A 21,073-nucleotide genomic window follows, 5' to 3' on the forward strand; every position below is an offset into this window, starting at 1 on the left:
TCATGTGTGTGTACACGCTTGATATGCTGATGAAACCCTTTCGCCAGGCCGAGCGCTGGGGAAAAGCGATGCCAGTCTCAGATTTCAGTGTGTTGTTGTTACACACACACACACACACTCACCCACACACACGCACACACACCACACACGGACACGTATTTAGTGTCTCGCTTTTCAGCACGTGTCAACCTTAGTTGACAGAAGGAAATGTTTGGTTAGCAGCACACCTGCAGCAACTTTCCCAAGACTGTGTATAAATAAACCTGCTTAAAATGGAAAAGCAAACTTGCAGACTGTACTGGAAATAAAGTGAAATGTGAGCAGTGAGCGGAGGGAGGGAGGAACAGTTGACACAAGATGTTTGAAAGGTAAAAACAGGTGAAATACAAGTGGGTTTTATTACAAAATAATATTTTTTCATTTATATCAACACAGAGGGGATTTGAGTGATGCCAACAGCGACTTAGCAAATTATTATTATGCTGATGACATCCTAGTATCTCAAGTTTGGAAATTTTGGAATAAACTTTCAGTTTGAGCTCAGTCAGATTTAACGAAGAACGTTTGTGAACGTCAATTTTAAACTCTTATCACAGATTCTCAATTAAATTTTATTTTGGACTCAATCATGCTCGTGTACACCCTGCCCAACGTGCTAATGGCGGAGAAACAACTTACCGTTACAGGAAGTTATGGGCCGTCACCTGTGGCTATGCTAACTAGCCTTAGCATTCATGGCAGGCTTTGTTGTGAGGAACTAGCTGCAACAGAGAGATAGGTGAAGGTGTGAGAACACATACACAACTTCATAGACAGCGCTAAGACCCTCCTCCTGGCTCTGATTGGTTGTTTCTCACCAACGTTTCACAGATTATTTGTCTCATATTATATTGTCACGACATGGTGATAGTTTTAACACATATGTAAAAGGATGTTGTTTATAAAAGTCACATACTGCAGCTTTAATGTATTTTTCATTCAAATTCCTTCACACATTTCCACTCATAAAATTATAATAAAGTCAGTTGAAATTTGTGTTTTAAACATGACAAAATGCCAAAAGATACCAGGCAAATGAAATGTTTTTTAAACATTTATTAATTTTTGTGACCCTCTTTTAAAGCACTATATGGAAGAAAATAATATGACAAAACAATTCTGAAGCCAGGCCACCGATATGTGTGAGCTAGATATGAGCTACCTATTTATTCAAAGCCATTTTATATCAAATATGGTAAAATATATTGTAATTAATGCGTAAATGTATGTATTTATTTAGTTAGGTTTTTTTTTAAACAGGAAAAGATTAAAAGATTTGGGCCTGTCTCAGAATAATTGGTGTTTTACAGCAAAATGCTGTTCTGCAGAATATTAAAAACACACACAGACACCCGACATCACATGCAAATAATAAGACTATTATTAACATACATAAAAAATAAAAACAAAAAATTGGACATGAGTTGTAAACTGATGTTCTACGTGTTTTAATGATTACTTCCGTAATGAATGAGGCAGTAATGAACGAGAAGAAGATAAAACACGGAGGAAAAGCCTCGTGCAGGTGCAGCGCGAAACGGGGACGCCCACGGACGCGCGCGCCCGGCCTGCCGTACCTCCCACTTCCCCGCAGCTTGTTTAACTTCTCGCCTCCTTCACTTCACTGAGCGCTTTTGTTGAAGTCCGGCGGAGCTCATGCGAGTCTTCAGAGCGCTGCAGTGATTCTCGGCTCACTTTAAGCGATGTGCTGGAGCTAACTGCGCTGTGCTGCGAGAAAAACAAAAAGGTTTTCCCTTCAGTGTTTTTTTATTGTTTTTTTTTTATTACTGATAACCCTCCCAACCACCCCCTTACTGTGGATAAGGAATTGGAAGTGAAGCTGCATTCCAGCGGGGCTCTGGATTATACTTTCCCAAGGTAAGCTTCTTCTAAACCTCCGCTTGATTGGAAAACTGTGAGCGCACACTGAGTCCAATAACGACCTATTTCTTGTTTATCGGTAGAAATATTGCACTATTAATGACGCTTAACGCCGAGTAAATACATCAAACGAACAAGGATGTTGTGATATCAATTATACTTAGAGCGAATCAACAACTGGGTGAACTTTAACTACAAGAGAGTGTGAAAACAAAGCTCTGTTCGGCTCACATGTCAAGAACCGACTTCCAGGCTGGGGGACTTGAGCAGCGGCGCCTCACATTCCTCCGCACCCGGTGGACGGGTCTGTATCTCGGGTCAAGCGGGCGCTCTTGGTGGGAGGAGGCGAGAGGAGGAGGGCTCCCCGCGGAGAAATGTGGAAACACGATTAGTTCTTATCTCTATCGCTTCTTCAGACCGTGGCGGTGTTGAATTTTGCGGATTAGAGGCTGTTATCTGCCCCCTTCTCCGCGGCTCCAGCCTGACCTCTGGCTCTCTTATCACCTCGTGCGGGAAGCTTTTATTCGTGATTCGCGCGAGGCAGCAGAGGCAGCCTGCCTGTCTGCCGGACGCTCGCGCTGGGTCTGATCTTTCTGTCATGTCTTGTGTGTAAATGTGTTGTTTATAGCAGGCTCTGACTAATGTTTGGCCCTACATTTGATGCATAAAACATGAAATCGAAAAAAAAAGAGTTGTTGGTTTCACCTAGAGCTATCTATGGTTTTCCCTGAATATTGGTATCTTAAGGCTTCAACTAAAACTTAAAGTGAATCCTAATGAATTTAGAATATTATCAAAGAGCTAATTTATTTCACTTATTCAGTTTTAAAAGTAAAACATGTATAGATTTCATAACTGATGGAAAACATCCATAATGGAAAGTTGTACGGAAGGGAAAAGGTGTGAAAGCAACAGGTGTCATCATCTTCCGAAGAGAGTAGTTTTTGTTTTCTGTTTTTGTCAGCGTCTCAATTATATCTTAGGAAAGTTTCAACATAAATTTATTTATCGCTGTTGGGATGTGACTACTTGCAAGCAATAGTTGGTAAGATGCGATATCTTCAGTGTTATGTAGTTCTTGCTCACCATGTTACCCATATTTGGCTAGTTAGATGGACTCTACAGTCATCATCAATATCTTTGATGTAGGACCACAACTAACGATTATTTCAGTAACTGATTATTCTGACGATTAATCGATTAATCAGGTTTAAAAAATTGGCACATTCTGCAGATTTTTCTTTTCACGCTTGATAGGATTAATCCAATCAACTGACATTAATCTGATTAATCACGATTAATCTCACTAATCACGATTAGCCTGATTAATCGTGATTAATTGTGATTAATCATGATTAAAATATTACATTTATGCAGTCATTTGCAATTAAATCACTGAACACAATAAAATGAGAGCTGATGGCTGTAATTTGAGATATTGTGCAGCTCTGGTTTAAGCAGCTCATCATGTAACAGAAGAAGTTTAAACACATAAAATTTTTTTTGTGAATTTGAACGTTGTATGATATAATTTACAGGTTACGTTCTTCAACACCAAACAGGCAAATCAGCATTGAAATAATCATAAATTATGATATATACTTGCTTTTTTTTCGGTAATTTGTTATTACACTCACAATAACGTGTCATTTTCATGTTTTATATAGTAAAATACATTTTTAATGTTTGTCTATAGGCTTGTAGATCTACACTTTATTATGATGTATTGGCAGTATGGTTGAATTGTGCATTTAATCAGACTCAAGAGCCCCGTTTTCATTTCGTGCTGCAGCTTTTACATTAAATCACAACTTGTCGCCCTCATTCTCTGACGTGTGAGGAGTCTGAGGCCCTGAAAGAAGGCCTAAAGTGGAGCACAAGGATGGGAAAAGCAAAGAAAGGTGGAGGCAGAGGGACGGCAAAGGTAGAGGCGGAGAGCAGAGCAAACATTCCTGCCTCGGTGCCTCAGCAATTTAATTAAGGTTTTTGTGAGATGCGGCAGCGAGCAGCTCGAGGTGAAGGCTTAACCCACCCTCCCAGCCCTCAACCTCCAGGTTTTCAAAGTTGGACTAATCCCACGGGGTCAGCTAATAAGTGTTCTGGTCATGCTGCCATGACAACTAAACAGGACGGAACCGAAAGGGAAGCTCACCAATCAGGGAGTTAATAACCCCACGAGGGAAGTTAAAGAGGTACAAGGTGAAGAAGATGGGACTGATGCGCTGAATCGCGCGTGTGTGTGTGTGTGTGTGTGTAAGGTTTTATTTGCTATCAGTCACATTAACAAAAAAAAAAAAAATCCCTTCTCTTTGTAAGCTTAAGTGTGCCCTGTGGTGCTCAACACACATTGATACACACAAGCTGGCTCCTCGGCTTAGGTCAGGTTTCGGTCACTGTACCATTTTTTTCTCAATAGGAAATAACATCAGTGACTAATGCGGGTGATGTTGTTTTTCTGATGCCTGTAACTCACGTTTGGCCTCGGTATACGTGTTGTAATTTATGTTTCCATTACATCTTTGGTGCAAAGTTTTTCTTGGCTTTCAGGTTTTATTAAAGTTTTTCCTAAACTTTGATTAGGAAAATATAATTCAAGTGTTCGCTCTCATGTCCTGGTTAAGTTTCTGTCCCCTCTATTTATTCTTTAAAAGGACAGCATTATACAAAATCTACTTTTTTTGAGCTTTACATCATGTTATGCCTTTCCTTTATCAAAACATACCTGGAGTGTTGCCTTGATTCTTTCATACATGTTTGAGAAATCCTTTAATCTCCATGGCAACCATTCAGCCGTGCTAAACGCCTAGGTGGACCTAGCTCCGCCTTCGAGGTCAAAGCTCCTCCTGAGAGCTGCAGTTTACAAGCTTCCGAGCTTCAGCCTCACAGAGCAGCCCTTCCCTAAACTCATCCACTCAACTCCTTCAGACTAGCCAGCAAATATTAGCAAATACCTGGAGGAACTGCACATCAGCTGGAGTCATCATAGGAGCTGCTTCTCAGTTCAACTCTGCTAAGAACGATATTACAGGGTTAATAGGGGAGCCATGTTGTTCCTGATGGCAGAGTTTCAGAAAGCACAGGCGTTTCTTAAAGAAACAGAGGCCTAATTTCTAGGCATTAAATTACAACGTTTCAAATTTCTTCTGAGTCGTGTTTCATATATACAGCATTTTTATAACAACTGAAAGAACACAGTTCCTTAATTGTGCTATAAAATGGCACTATGTGCCTGGAAAATACACAATTCTGCCCCTTTAAGTGGAGCAGAATGAATCAAAGATCTGGTTACAATGAAATGGGTTACACATTTTGTGTTTTGTCCCAGTTCCTGGAGTAATCCACCAAACCTAGATCACCCAGAATGAGCTGACCTGCAGCGATTATATAACCCTCTGCCTCTGATTCACCAGACCTCGTCCATACACTTAAAAAGGGGGATTTTCCTTCTGAGCATGCTCTGAAGTTGCAATATAACTTTGTAAATCACTTTCTTGTTTTTTCTCCATCCTTAGAAATAAGATGATTGCAGATTCATATATTTCCCAACAGAGCAGAAATTGCTTTTAGTCAACTTTCTCTGGTAACCGTGAAGATTTCTTGTGCTGAATGTTTCTGTGCTGTTTTCAATTGGGAAATCAGACGGTCACATTGGTAATGTGGTTTAGGGGAGATACATTAGTTTGATATTGAAAATAAAAAACTATTTTAATATCAATTGGCAGGTTCATTTTCAGCCTCATGATTTTTTTTTTTTTTAGGTTTTATTGGCTCTAGAGGCCTTTATTGACAGGAAAATGGGCATTGAGAGAAGGGGGAAGACATGCGGCAAAGGTCGCCAGGGCAGGAATCAAACCTGCGACGGCCACGTCAAGGACTAAGGCCTCCATATGTGGGTTGTGATTAACCCCTATGTCACCACAGCACCCAGCCTTGTGATTTTTTTTGTTTGTGTCTAGCGTTGTCGTTGCAGCTTACCCACTCAAGATCTAGTTCTAATTTGCCCTGTGTGCAGGGCGGGTTAACCTGAACATTGACTAGTTAGTATCTCCAGCTTTACAATTTCTAATTTTCAAGAATTGAAAAGAACATTTGAGTTGTTTTTTTAACACATGTGCCTTAGTGGACAGCAGCAGTGCTGCTTCTACCCACTGTCCTCAGCTGATTGTTGTTTCAACTAAATCCTATTATAATATGAATTTTCTCTAGTAGAGCGTGTCTTAAATCATCAGGGATGTAAGCCAGTTTTGTGTCCGTTTTCAGAGTCGTGAAATGTCTCACATTACATCTTTACAAGTTCCTCTGACACCAAAGGCATTTCAGACTTTCAAACTTCGAGGCTTTATGTGCTAACTGGATTGGAACCGCAGTCATGTCTGAGCGCACGCCCTGCCTCCTCGCCTCTGCAGACACAGTTTAGGGGTTGTTACTCCTTTACTAACCCACGAAGCGTGTCCTTAACTACCTTCCTCTAAGTTATCCTCATGGCATCTTCTGAAAACATGGAGGACCAGGAGGGTGAGTCAGAAACATCTCTTAACATTTGGAACAGGCGGGAAGGATGCTTTCAATCTGTAGTGAGATTACCTTGGCGTCTTTTCTAGTCAATGTCATTTACTGAATCATAGAGATGAAAATATCCAACATATATTGTTCTTTAACTTTGTATGAAGTTTAGGGAGGTGTTTCATTTAGCCTTGTGATAATATTCTCCCCGCATCAAAGCATACCTGGAGTGTTGTGCTGATTCATTCATGCATGTCTTAGGAATCCTTGACTCTCCAATGGCAGCCATTTTGAGAGTACGTAAATGGCGTCTCACTGCTCAATTCCTCCAGACTAGTGGCAGCAGCAATGAGCTAGCACTACTAAGAACGGTTGCTAATCTTTTAGCATTGGGAGCATTGTTGAAGTGTAGGAGCTTCTTAAAGAGACAGAGGCCATTTTCAAGGCATGAAAAAGTCAAATTTCTTTTAAGATTTATACAGTTTTTTTTTTGTTTTTTTTTACAACAACTTAAGGCAATACAATAAGTTGATTGTGAGCGGCAAATGTCACGGTCAGAAAGCAGGGGTGTTGTCCCGTCAGAACGTCAGTTTCCAAAACCACACACACAAAAAAAACTTGTAAAAGCGCACGCGGGTTCAGCGAGACCCCGCCGCACAGATGAAAAAACTTGTGGGGTCTAAATGACCCCGTCTCTTAAGACCGCAGGAGGGCTAGGAGAAGAAGTTGTTCATTCAGCATTAATCGGAGCTGGCCATTTATCCTTCTTTGTGCTAAAGAAAACACATCACACTCAAGTCTGTAAAGAGGAGCAACACTTCTTGGGGGCGTATGGTTCTGGGATGGTGGAGGTGTGACAGATTACAGGAAGACTCCCCCCTACCCCACCTCTCCTTAGCCCTACTATGCTTTTGTCCTCGAGGCAGACAGCTTGGTGGTATGCACATGCACCCTTTCATCCTGATTCAATAGGCTGGGTTCTTCGAAGCACCCTTTAGCGCATAAACACACACACGCACACGCCCCCCCATTCAGCTTGTAAATCGACAGCTCCCTTGGGGCTGTAGGACTTTGACAAAGCACTTTGGAAGACAGAGGTCTTCCAAAGTGCCTGTGATATTCCTGTGATATTCCTACAAACCCAAAAAGGCCCGACCGGTAAGGTGAGATGCAGTGTGACCAAAGATAACCTGCATTGATGGAAAGGTCCGACAGGAACACTAAGAGAGAGTTGGATCTTTTGGACTTTCTTGCTGTCAGGAAGTGTGATATGTTAATGAGACAGAGCTTCAGGTATGAAACCAATTTTACAAGGACCCTGTTATATAGCAGAATACAGTGCACTGCAAAACTATTCACATCCCCTGAACCTTTTTGGGTTTTTTCACTTAATCACAGCCTGGGAACAACAGGAGACATGGGTTTCAAACTCTGCATTCAGGCCACCTGTTGCTCTAGTGGCATTCCAGGTCTTTTGAGGTGTGTCTCTAGCAGTAATTTACACCTAGGCATTGACGTTTTTGCTCATTCTTCTTTAGAACATCACCCAATCACTGTCGGATTGGATCCAGAGTGTGTGTGAACACGAATTTTCAAGTCTTGCTACAAATTCTCAATTGGATTTAAACCCGGACTTTGACTACGCTAATTCTAACGCCTTGATCTAACCCATACCATTTAAACTCTGGTTGCCTTTGGTGTTTTCTGACCAAACCAACTTCATCCACTTGACTGAGTTTTTAGTTATTCAGTGACAAATCGTGCAAATGTAAGTCATTCCTCACGTCGGATAAACAGTATCAGCTGTTTTCAGTATCGGCTAAAATCGGAATAGGCAGGTCAGGCTTCTTAAAGCTTGGCGATCAACCAGAAAACTGCAATCGGTGCACCTTCTTCTTGGATATTTCTTTGTAGCCTAACTCTTTCAATTTTTCCTCAACATCCTTGATCTGACTGCTGTGTTCCTCAGTTGTCAGGATGCTGTTATTTTACCAATGTTCTCTCACAACAAGTTCTATCAGGAACAATGTTCCTGATAGAACTGGAATTAAACACAGATAAGTTGTGTTTACTACAAGGTTGATTTCTGAATGTATGCTAAATCGTACTGAGCAAACATTTTAAGATTTAAATTTGTAAAAAAAAATAAAATAAAAAAAATAACATTTTCCTTTGAGTTCATTTATCCAAATGAAAACATTAAAATCAATAGCTGTAACCTAAAAAGTGAAGTTTAAGGAGTAAGACTAATTTTGCAAGTGAAATTAGACTAATTTCATTTAAAGAGACTGACAAGACCTGTTACGACAAGAATATTAACTCAGCTGTAGTATCAGCTGCATCACAGTGTGACAGAATTGTGCTGAACTAATTCCAGTCATTTCAGGTATATTTTTTATCTAAGTTTAGTGATTACACTCAGCCTTGGGGTGTTGAAACACTGTGCAGTTCGTTATTTAACTAAACCATTCGATTTTTCACAACGAGAAGAATGCGCTCACGTTTTCTCATTCCATCGCCACACTCAAACACTCACAAGCAGAATCACTTAGTCCTCCTCTGAGGCCTCGCTGCAGCTGGTTGTGGATTAAAAGGTCAGAGGTCGAAGGGCGAACGAGTCGACCCGCAGAAATACCGGTGAAGCCGAAGAAGCGCAGATACAGAAGACGTTTACAATCAGTCAAACTTACAGTTGAATGGCGAAAACAAATACGCGTCCCCTCTGCCTGCGTAACAGAAAGTGTGCGTTTTGGGGGATTTGCCGTGTTTAGATTTGGCTGGAAGCCCAAACATGTGGTGATGGCAGGAAGATAAACAGATCAAAGCAAAAACCTGCAGGTCACGGAGCAAGAAGCAGCCAAGACACTGTGACAGTAGATATGCCAGCGATACTTGTAATGTTAAAAATGTTAAAATCTGAAACCAATATAGGATTTAAAGCTACATCATGTAACTTTTATTATAAAAAAAAATATATGTTTTTTACATATCAGTTAAAACTATCATTATGTCAGCAGTATGGTATGAGACAATCTGACAAAAAAAAAATTGAGCTCTTCTGGCTTCTTCAAGTGCTAACTGCGGAAATATATCACTTAGTCAGAAAGAACCAATCAGAACCAGGGGGAGGGTCCGAGCGCCGTCAATCATTCCTGTGTACGTGCCACTCACACCCTCTCCTTCGCGCTCTGCTACGTTACAGCTTCTTCCTGATAGCACAGCCTGTCATGAACGCTAAAGCTAATTAGCATAGCCACAGATGAGGGTGGACAAATGGCTTTCCTGGAACTGTAAGTTGTTTCTCTGCCATTTGCACATTTACTTTTCAATTCAGAAAATTAAAAAAACAAATAACATTCTCCATTTACATCAGAACTGCAGTTTGCAGTGGTCAATCAAATTAAAACGCGACACAATACTTTGAAGCTTGCGGTAAGAGCCTTATAAAAAAAAAACATTTTAAGGCCAGAGTACTTTTGCATGACACTTTCTGAATGCAAACACTGCTTCGTGCCAACAAAACTGTGATTATTTCTTCATCATTCCTACCAAATGCAGCATTTGCAGACCGAAAAACTTTGTTCAGCAAAATCCGAGAAAGAAGAAAACATTTTAAGTCTGTGCTTACAAGCAATTGTGTGTAATAAATGAAGAAAAAAAATATGGTACACAACTTTTAATTACTGTTTTCTCTACATTTGTGGTGTCGGACGCATCGTTTCAATCTGACCGGGCTAGAGAAACCATTGTTCTGTCTGAAACCAGTGTGGAGAGCTGTGGTGGCGGGCATGTCTGTGGCGTTTTTAATTTGAACGTCTTGTTCACAGATGAGAACCAAATGCCACTTCAGAGGGCCGTCACGTGGATCAAAAGCTGGACAACAGCAGCTTTAAAGGACGATAGAGTACAGAACAGAATGAAACATTTCAAGTGTTGACAGTGGAAAACATAAACTCGCAAGTTAAATGTGTTCAGGATGGAGTGTGAGTGCAGAATGTTGCAAATGTCCTAGATGTATTTGCGAAACTGAAATTGAACTATCGACTACGTAGAAGTTTACATGAAATGAATGCAGTAAATGCAATATCAAGTTTAGATATTGCCTGCTACCTGTCTTTTTAAAATGTTAATTTCAAAAGCATTAAACATTTCTGTTACCACTCACACAGTTTAAAGTCCCTTTAATAAAATATGACTTACATTAAATTTTACTTCTCTGTTTCTTTAAAAACTCTTCTTTCTGAAACTCCACTTTTAGGAAGTCATCACAACAAGGCTCCTCTATTAACCCTTTAACAACGTTGTTACCAGCGCTGCACTGAGAAGTACTGTAGCTGGTATAATGAGCTCAGCAGGTGCTTGCTAATTGCTGCTGGTTAGTTTGAAGGAGTTTGAATGGGGAAGTTAAAGAGAGGTGAAAGGTGCGACATTTTGGAAACTGCAGCTCTGAGGAGGAGCTTCGTCCTCGAAGGCGGGGCTAGCTCCACCCAGGCGTTTTGCACACCGGCGTTTTGCACACCGGTCAGCTGTTTTGCACACCGTGCAAAACTCCCATGGCATAATCTCTTGCCATGGGAGATTAAAGGATTTCTCAAACATGCATGAAGGAATCAAGGCAACGCTGCAAGTATGTTACATTACATAATACTGCCCCTTTAAAACCACATTTAAAAATACAAAAGTAAGACATCTACTCCACATTATGCCAAATGACATTATAATTAATATTTCAGAATAATTACAACTCAGTGTACAAGTCTTGCACATGCACGTTGGTAGAACCTGTTTGTTTGGAACCCTGGCTTGGTATAAATGATATCTGCCTTGCAAAATAACGGCTCGAGACCAGTTATCTGTTTCTGCTTCTTGATAGAAAATAATGAAATTCTTGTTGACTTGAAGGAACATTAGCGGAACAGAAGGAGATGACTGCAACCCTCCACATTCATGTTTGGTTTAGCATATAAGCACCAGGTTTTATCTGTCGAAACGACTTCAAAAGTAGAAATTTTCACCTCGTTGCCACTCTAAGCGATTGTATCTCTTTGGGCTTGTAAACCTGTACTTCCCACACCAATAACTTGATCCCACTCAGAAACTGTGCGCAACCTTTGGCACAACCTTTTTTTTGTTCCAAAGGTTTTTTCCAATGATCTCACTTGAAATCTAAAGCAAGTTTTGAACATTGCCACAGGCAAAACTGAAGCTGTCTTATCAAAGCCAATTTAAAAAAAAAATTTTTAAGGTTCATATACCTGCCAATTTCTGTTTCCCAATGAGAGGAGCGTGATTGGTTGGTTTCTGCCTGTCATGTGTGCCGTATCAGGACATTGTAACTGCTCTTGGCTAATGCGAGACTCTCCATAAACACAGACAGACCAGCGCAGGTCCAAACCAAGCAGTCAGCGGGTCGGTCAGCTGCAGAAACATTACTCCGTGGCTCTGATAGGGCCAAAACACACCAGGCTGCTCCCAGAATGACAGATGAGACGCATTGGACAAATTAATGCAGCGCAGATTAACGGAGCAATTTTCCAGCCTCAATCAACTGCGGAAAATAAACTCAGAGGATCTGCCTTGGGTCTTGACCGGGTTGATCGTTGGTCCAGAACTTCCTGCTCGTTAAAACGTAACTGCTGCCATTTTTCAAAGTGACTGGAATGAGATTCCTGATCATAGTTTACGCTACATGTCGACTCTTTTTGAGTTCAGATCTGCCTGGAAAAATACGCATTTTACTAGCTTTCAAAACGTGGATCTTGAGTCGGATCAAAGATTGGTTAATGGAACAGAACAGGAACCGACTTCATTGTTTCATTGAAATTCAGGTGTAACAGCTGCAAAATTCACACAAAAAAGTTCTTAAAGTGTTAAAAACAATAGATATATAAAAAACAAGATTGACAATCATGCAACAATAATAGTACTACTAATAATAATCATGTAATGTAGACTTGAGTCAGATCACTTTTCTAAAAGTGTACAAAGTGTGCATGTTTATCAAACACTGAAAAAGATAAACTATTCACAATATCAACCACCAATATTGATCAGTGTAGTAAAACAGATGAGCAACAACAGCAGAAATGTTATTTAAAAATGAGTCACTATATACCTGGCAAAAAACAAGGTGAAGCATAATTTTAAAAAATCATAATAATGATTGAACTCATTGAAATACTAAACAGAAAATAAATGACACAATGATGTTGATGTTTCTATTCAACAGTTTACATTTCAAACAGGTTTTGGTCATTTTGTCGTCACGCCATTGTGATTTTGCAGTTTTGGTTGGTTTTTTTTTACTGACAGCCATGACATATTTTGTCCCTATCATTCATAAATTTAGTTTTGAGTGTCCTTTGAATGTCCGGCTTTGAAAATTAGAAGATTAAACTAGCCTTCCCCAACCTATACGTAGTCCACTGTAAGAAAAAATGATTTGTGTGACTCTAAATTGCGTGATGTTCAAATTGTTTGATGTAAGCCTTGGTCAAGAGTCCAACTGAGGATTAGGAACACAATCAATGGAAAAAAAGGGGAAATGTAAAATCAATTAAAGATATTCAAACTGAGATTTGAGCATCGTTGGAAATAAATATGTCTGTAAATGATCAAAAAGAGAAGAATAGTTTAACATAGTTAATGTCTTTTTAAATATCTCTCTAAAAAAACAAATGAGAGAACAAATTGGAGCATCAAAAGGAAATGAAAAGACTTAAAAGAAAATTTTAACATCTGTGTTGTTGGTAATTAACCCCCAAACGTCTTTACCTGGGCTCACAAGTGAGCATGCAAACCAGAGTGTGTGCAGAACCAAAACTTTGACGTAATTTGATAATAATATTCCTTTTACTCAATAAAAAAACAACAACTTGATGTTCGCAGTTTGAAGAGCGGCCAAGTCGTCAAAGATGTTCCAGCCGTGTTCATGCACGGTAACTGTTTGCAGTTTCCAAACCAAATCCATAGCAGATGTCGTCCTGAGTGGAAGGAACGATGTGCACTCGCACTTTGCCAAAAGCAGCCAGTTAAGGCTAGGAGCAAAATTTAGATCCAAGACTGGTCTGAAAGGCAAAAACAAAGTGAGAAAAAAAAAGAAAAAAAGATTGGTTACAGCAAGCAATGCGACTGCCCGGTGGGAAACGAGGTGTTTGTGTAAATGCTTCACGTCGTGTTTGCACCTCTCCAGGCGTACCTGCCGGCTTAGTCACAGATAAGCTGGTGTGAGTGAAATCTGGCTGAACCGCAGGTACACAGAGACTCTTACACATTGTTCATCAAAGACTTGTTTTGCTCCAGGGTTTGTTTGAAAAAAAAAAAAAAAGCGTCACCCCTTTGATAAAGTCTTGTTTTTCTGTTTAGTTTGGGGAGTTCATGTGGGGTTCTCTTGCTATATAAACTTGTTGCGTTCAATGTTTTTACGCTCGTCTTTTCTTTTTCTCGTTTGTCTGCGAATGCAGCCCTCCTTATCTATACAAACACAACACCGTTTTCTCCCCGTTCCTTACTCCAAGAAAATCACCCTGAAGCCCACGCCCCAGCCCTCCGGGATTTTTTTTTTCTTCGTTTCAGCGCCTGGTCTGCAGTCGAGCGTGTCGTCGCCATTCCTTCACGTGTCTCTACCTCGGAGTCCAGTTTCACCCCACGGAGCGCGGCGGGGCCCGGGGTTTAACCACTAGCATATGAAACGGCGTGTTTGGCATCGAAGTCAGCGCTGGTTGAAGCTTTGTCTCAGACAGTCAAGAAAAAAAAGGGATAAAAGTTCAGCAATGTCCATTAGTCAGTCTGTTGCCTGATCTGTTCTCTGCGGGTTCATGTGATGACTGGCTGCTGTTTGCTTATTTTAAGCTCAGACTAATGATTTTAAATTGTAATAACTTTGTTTTGCTGATCTTCTGGAAATTCACCGCTAGCAGACTTAGAAAGTCCCACAGCTGAAGAGTCTCTGAACAAAAATTGACTTGGGGGGGGGGGGAAGAAACAGAAAAAAGTATCTCCTTAACTCTTTAATAACTCTAATTTGTAGACATACATGGATCTGAATGTTGTGGCCAATTTCTGAGTTTTGATCTGCTAGTGTAAGCTATTGCTTACTCAAATTTCTCTGTAACAGTAATGATATAACACGATCTGAATACAGTTTTCTATATATGTTTTTGCAGGCGCCCTGCCAGGTAGGTTATGTTGCACCGTGTGTCAGAAAACAGGATTTTATCAATTTTTCAAAAGCAGAAAACAAAATAACTACAGACTTTCCCACTTAAGCGGAATATAGCATTTTATATTAGCGATTAGCATGGTTAGCATGACTGCTAAAACAGCAGTCTCTGTATTAAGTAAGGAATACAGAGCCTTAAATTTTATTTCCAAAAGGCTGTCAACATTTTCGGATCCAACTTGTTTCATGATAAACAGAAGTTTAAAAGCTCAAAAGGATAAAACAACAACTTTACATGTTGAGCCTTCCTGTTATCTGCTGACAGATTAACTCTCTCTCTCTCGCTGTCATGGCCTGAATGAAAAGAGAAATATGAGGACAAACACTGATGTTGGATAAGTGAGTCTCTCCTGTAGTCGAGGTCAGGACCACCGATATATGTTACTGGGTTGGACATCGGCAACTAGTAACGCTCACCTGCAGGCGCAGAGATGACGTTCAAGTGCATCAGAAATCAACACTGAAAAGCACAAAAACATTTCCCACACACAAAAAGGGGACGTAAAAACCACAAAGCTGAACGTTCAGGTCATCGGAGTTATATGTTTTCAGGCTTGATGTTTATGTGGCGATCATTAACAGCTCACACCTGCTGTAGTGATGACCTGTCACAGAGTGTGTATGTGGGTCGCCTTATTTTAGTGTTTACTGAACCCAACATTTACATGCTAAGGTTGTCAAAGTCAAGCTAGCGTAACCGAGCTACTTCCCACTTTCTCGACATTTTTAAAGTGAAACCTTTTCCTGACCTGTGAAATGTGATCCGCTTGGACCTTGTTATCTAGTTGTTGTAATGTTGACAATTCAAAGCCGAACACTGCGTCCCTTCTTCGGATTCTTTGCATCATTTTTCTCGACCACCGAAATTCCTCACTTGATGCATCCCGATGCTGCATGTGTGGCGCACAATAAGTCACGTGACGTCCAATCCAGTAACGCATATCAACTCTGTTCAGCCCAGTCAGCTTCTTCAACACAGAACGTCCTCCTTCATGCCAGTTTGTCTGCTCATGTTGGGACATGATGGGGACCGTTCCTGAACTCTTCACATAAAACGGGAAACATAACATTGCCTAAAACGTCTCGGTATGCCGCATCATAAAGAGTTCCATTCATTAAAAACGGAGGGGCCGAGCCCGACTGCTGACAAACATCCCGGCACCATAATCAACTCTGCAACAAAATTCACACCTAATCTAGACTGCTCTGTTACCAGATTAGCAGACAGAAAGGCAGAGAACTCGTCTCTACTGACCGTAAGTCCAGTGCACTTATTGCAATGGTTTTCCTCCCTTAATGGTCCGACGTTAGAATTCTCCAAGTCCCGAAGAGTGACCCATTCTTTCACTAATGTTTGTAAAAGTGCCCTGCATGCCTGGGTGCTGCATTCTTACTCCTGGAGACTTGGAGCGATTATCTGAATTTGGAGGGTTAAGGGAACAGTTTTGGTAGAGCAGAGTATGAAATAGATGCACCGTGCAATCTGTTGCAACTCGTGTGTCTGTCAACTGCAAGCATACATATATACACAGATTGATATACAGTATATATACATATATATGTATACGTGTGTGTGTGTGACTCTACTGTTTGCATAGGTTTCAGCTGAACGTTACATTCCCAAGACAAGAAAAAAAGTGAGCAAGACAATGTTAACTTGACCTTTAACCTGAAGCATCTAAATCACTCACAGGGCAGCTTTTGTACTTTTTAGCAGAGTGTGGGAGTGTTTGTGAAAGATACTGTAAATGTATCAAGGTCACTTTAACATTACTTCAGAAATATAAATTTTATTTTTTTTTTTTTACATAAGAAGAGCCATTCTAAGTTTATCAGTAGATAGAAAACTAAGTGCCAAACAGGGAGTGCCTGGCTTCTGTCATGACTAATGGTAGGTAGCAGAGATAAGCCTTCTGACGGTTGTGTGTGTGTTTTTAAGCTGTGGCGTCATCATCGATCTAAATTTAAGACGCGTATGCCTAAATGCATCTGCGATTGTGCAAGCGATTATTTTTTTTCTCTTGTCACCCATCTCTCATCAGATGACAGACTCTCCTCAGACTTCAATAGGCTCCATATTTTCCCTCTCTGGGAGAAACACAAAGGCTCCCCAGCAGAGTCGCCCTCCAAAACACACATTTCCCGTGTCTGCAGTCGCTTTTCAGAGCCGTGAATTACAGCGGCAGGGAACAGGCCCCGTCTTGTAAACGCAACAACGCATACGGGTCGGCACGGTGCTGCGAGCTTCAGCGTAAAGAGTTAAAAATCTGATTCTTTTTTTTTTTTTTTTCCTTCTGTTGCTGTGAATAATGCAGCCTTTGTTTCTGGGTCATGAACCAGTCAAGGTCACTGGCTTTAACAGAACCAAACAAACACAACGCGGTTCAGTTTGCGCTAATTGATTCGCCTTCCAGCGGAGACAAGAAGGAGCATGTGTGTGAGTGTGTGTGTTTACTTTAAGGGATCTGTCAGGAGTCAGAGCAAATAGATAAGTGACAAAGTAAACAGCCGTCCCACACACACACACACACACGACAAAACACCCCTCTGCAGGAGTATGGCTCTACTCTGAGCTATTCTCACTTGTATTTTTAGAAAGTAAACTCCTTTTTCAGTTGTAATCCAATTATGATTATGTGCATATTTGTGTGTGTGTGGACCTTGTGTCTGTTCCTGCGAGGTCTCTCAGCGGTAAATCCATCCACACACTGGGTTAATGAGGTGTTCCAGCTGCAGGGGACGGTTGGTAAAGATCTCTGAGCCTGTTTGCATGCGTGTGGGGGTGTGCGTGTGTGTGTGCCTGCGCGCGTAGAAGATTAGGAGAGTGCAGCGGGCGCAGCATTCATTATGGTGTAAAGTCTCGTTTGAGCCAAACAAATTGAATCTGGAGACGTGTGATTTTGAATAACAGCTCTGACTGTTCCTGATTTTCCGGTGCAGGTCTGCCATGCGTGTAAATTTCCAGTGCAAATTACTCTGCAGATTTCAGCGGCGGACCCGTGACCTTGGCGAGCCCCGCCTCTTTTGGCTGAGCCGTCAGTTAAGTTCTGAGTAAACTCCACAGACTTTCTGTCATCAGAAAGACAATACGCCTTGGTAACGTTTCCCACCTCCCAAAACCTAAATCTGCACACAAAAAGCAATAGAAACAGTATAATCCAAGTGTTGCCACACTTTGCATGCCTATTCAGTTAGATGAAGTTTGCATTTCCATTACAAATCTGCTCAAGTCATTGTTCATATTCTAATGTCAAAAAACACAATTTGTATCTATCTATCTATCTATCTATCTATCTATCTATCTATCTATCTATCTATCTATCTATCTATCTATCTATCTATCTATCTATCTATCTATCTATCTATCTATCTATCTATCTACTGGCATCAGTATCTTGTATAGTAAAGTTAAATGTTGAGGCTTAAGTCTTAATTGAAATAAGCCGAGTTGTTTGAATGCATAGTTATTGTCCAAGTGTTAAAAGCATTGCAATGCCTGCCTAGGCTTGTACCATTCCAGAGGGAATGTTTCATATACCCCCGCTCATCCCCCCCCCCCTCAGTCCAATCCATTCACTATCTTGCCAGAGGGCAGAATTTGGAAACTGAGACTGGGTCTAAACAAGCATGGAGGGGCCCCTGTTGGCCAAGCATCCCGCAGGTGATCGTCAGTGAGTGATCAGTCCTCACTGACGGAACCGACAGATAGACGGAGAGGCGTAACGGATGAATCCGCAGTGGTGACAACTGAATATATTGAATGTGAAGAAAACGGTAATGTGCAGCAGGACAGAAATGAAAGCAAGCAGGTTCGCTAAGTAGAACGGTCTTCAGATAAGATGCCTTTCCCAGATGGGAATAGTTTATAAAGAGAAGTGATGACAGGTCAGGAACTGACGGACCTAAAGAGGCCAGATGGGTCAACAACAGACTGCTGAGCAATGTCTCCATGTTACAGTTTTAAGAGTTTTTATTAGAGGGAAAGCGAAAACAAATACAGTGAAGAGGAAATATGTCTTGTGTTTCAACCACCAAATGTTGAACTTAAACATGAGATGAGTAAAACTCATGAAAATGATTTCTTCTAGTATCTTTGGAAACGTGGGAATACTTGCCTGCATGAGAAATTCAAATTCAGTTCAAAATTCAAAACTTAGATCACTGATCCCAGAGGATCAATAAAAACAGTTATGGGAAAAAGCTTTTTCCGTTTTCATAGGTAAAAATAATATCTTACAGCAAAATAGAAAACATGGGAAAATCTTCCTACAAGTTGAACATTTTAAAAAAATATTCCTTAATACTATGTTGACATATTTTTCACGGGAAAATTACATTGTAACATGTTAACACAAGGCTCAGATGTGGGAAGTACAGTACATGTTAATGTAAAACATGAAAAAAATGTTGACACACAGATCCATATGTGAAATGTTAAATAGACTGAATTTATACAGCATAGATATGCAGAGCAGTCGGCATCTTGAGGTGACGTGCCTTGCCCAGGGGGCACATCAACACATGAATGGAGGAAACTGGAATCAAACCTACTATTGTATCCACTCATGCTCGCTGCCCCAACGTTTAACATATATTGCGTATAACGGGTGGATTTGGACCAGGTGTTTAGATTTTGAAAAACAAAGGAAAGCCTGTGGAGGGGCGATGCAACGGGGATTGGACTTGCTGGGTCGGGCGAGGAACCCGTTGATAACCGCTTGCAGTCCTACTTCTTTTTAGTTATCACTTTTGGAGATGTGATCACATGGGAAACATGGAAATTCAACGCATTTAACTGTCACAGTTACTCTTCCTAACATGCAATTGCCAAATATTCTGCTGAAAATCTCACATGGCTCCTCTATTAACCCTTTAACAACGTTTTTACCAGCGTTGCACTGAGAAGTGGCTCCTACATTGAGCTCAGCGGATGTTCGGTTCCACCAGGTCTTTGCTAATTGCTGCTGGCTAGTCTGAAGGAGCTGAGTGGGAAGGGCTGCTCTGTGAGGCAGAAGCTTGGAAACACCTTTGGCATGAGGCGTTTTGAACAGCTGAATGGTTGCCATGGGAGATTAAGAGACTTATCAAACTTGCATGAAAGAATCAAGGCAACACTCCAGTGTTTTTTGTTTTTTTTTACGAGCGAATAATATTATAACATGATGTAAAGCTAAAAAAAAAAAATCAATCAAAAACATTCTGAGCCCCTTTAAGACACAGACAGATTTAACACAGGCTGTAAGAACAGGCATAGAGAGAGCTGGACATGTTTGACAGGGTTTTACCTTCTGCCAGCACACCTGTGTGCAGCCAACTGCAGGTGACATGCTTATATCCAGCTGCTGACAGACTGATGAAATGAGAAAACTCACACACGCACACCTGCAGTCGTCACAGAAAGCTCATTTTCAGAGGACAGAAACACCAACATGCAGCTGGTGTCGATCAGATTTGTCCCAAAAACGTTGCCGCATGAAGGATCTGTGATTCTCAAGGCGAAATTTAAGACAGAGTCAAACTGGCAATAGATGGCAGGCCTTAAATTTGCCCGAGGGGCTTTCACCTCTTCGCATGTAAGGTGAGAAAATGAACAAGTCCTCACAAATAAACCCACAGGAACACAAGCATTCCTCCCAACGCTCTGTATTTGTGAACCACATTCACTTTATTAGCAGGGCGGTGAAAGGGTTTGGCGGCAAACACCAAGAGGTACACACTGCAGTGTGACAAGGAGCAGCAGAGCATCTAAATGCATTTTCATCATAGCAGTAGCAGAAGCAAAGCAGTCAGACAAAAGGAATCCCCAGTGCGTGGCTGGAGCCACGGCCAAATGATGACAGATTAGTCGCCAATCCGGTTTGATGGTGGTTGGCATCAAACCTCTGGCTTCAACAGAACTGTACCTGTGAGTCATTGTCTAGAATCAGTGCCGTCTCTTACATTTCCGCCTGTTTAACGTGAATTCGGTTTCTCTGTCTTTGTTTTTCCCAACTCGCCTGTTGTAGAGTAGAAGCGTGTGGGCGTTAGAGTGACTGAGGCCTACAGTAAAAAGCCTGGAGGAAGCACAATAGAAACTCAGATTAGATCAGGATTAATCAGGCGAAGGAACAACTATACCAGGATTACTTTCAAATAATAAGAAATAAAAGAGTCTCACACAACATGTCATTAATTTGTGCCACAAGGGACACGTCATAGTCTGTGTACCGATACACAGCGATAGATAGTTAATTTCTGACATATGAAGATCAACATGTTGTTTTTTCACTTGCCTTGTCTTGCTTTACTTTCCCATTTTGATTTGTGTTATTTGTGATTGATTTGACATAATTCTGAAGAAAGAGATTTTTACACTGTCTGCAGATATGAGCAAACTTATGCTGCTGTTATTTTCTTGTAACTTTCCAACTTGCATACCGCATTTTCCAG

The 21,073-nt window shown here is 40.9% G+C and overlaps 1 protein-coding gene across 1 annotated transcript in view; it reads left to right on the top strand.

Annotated features, from left to right (window-relative positions):
* Window positions 1-1,653: 1,653 nt before the first annotated feature.
* The window catches only part of LOC116719932 (vasorin-like), a 30,086-nt gene continuing 10,666 nt past the window's right edge, over window positions 1,654-21,073 (top strand). Inside the window, exon 1 of the mRNA XM_032562774.1 lies at window positions 1,654-1,917. The gene's annotated coding sequence lies outside the window, so the exon portion shown is untranslated. The remainder of the gene's footprint in view (window positions 1,918-21,073) is intronic.

Source organism: Xiphophorus hellerii, chromosome 5 (assembly GCF_003331165.1).
Source record: "Xiphophorus hellerii strain 12219 chromosome 5, Xiphophorus_hellerii-4.1, whole genome shotgun sequence".
In the NCBI taxonomy this organism is placed as follows: Eukaryota; Metazoa; Chordata; class Actinopteri; order Cyprinodontiformes; family Poeciliidae; genus Xiphophorus; species Xiphophorus hellerii.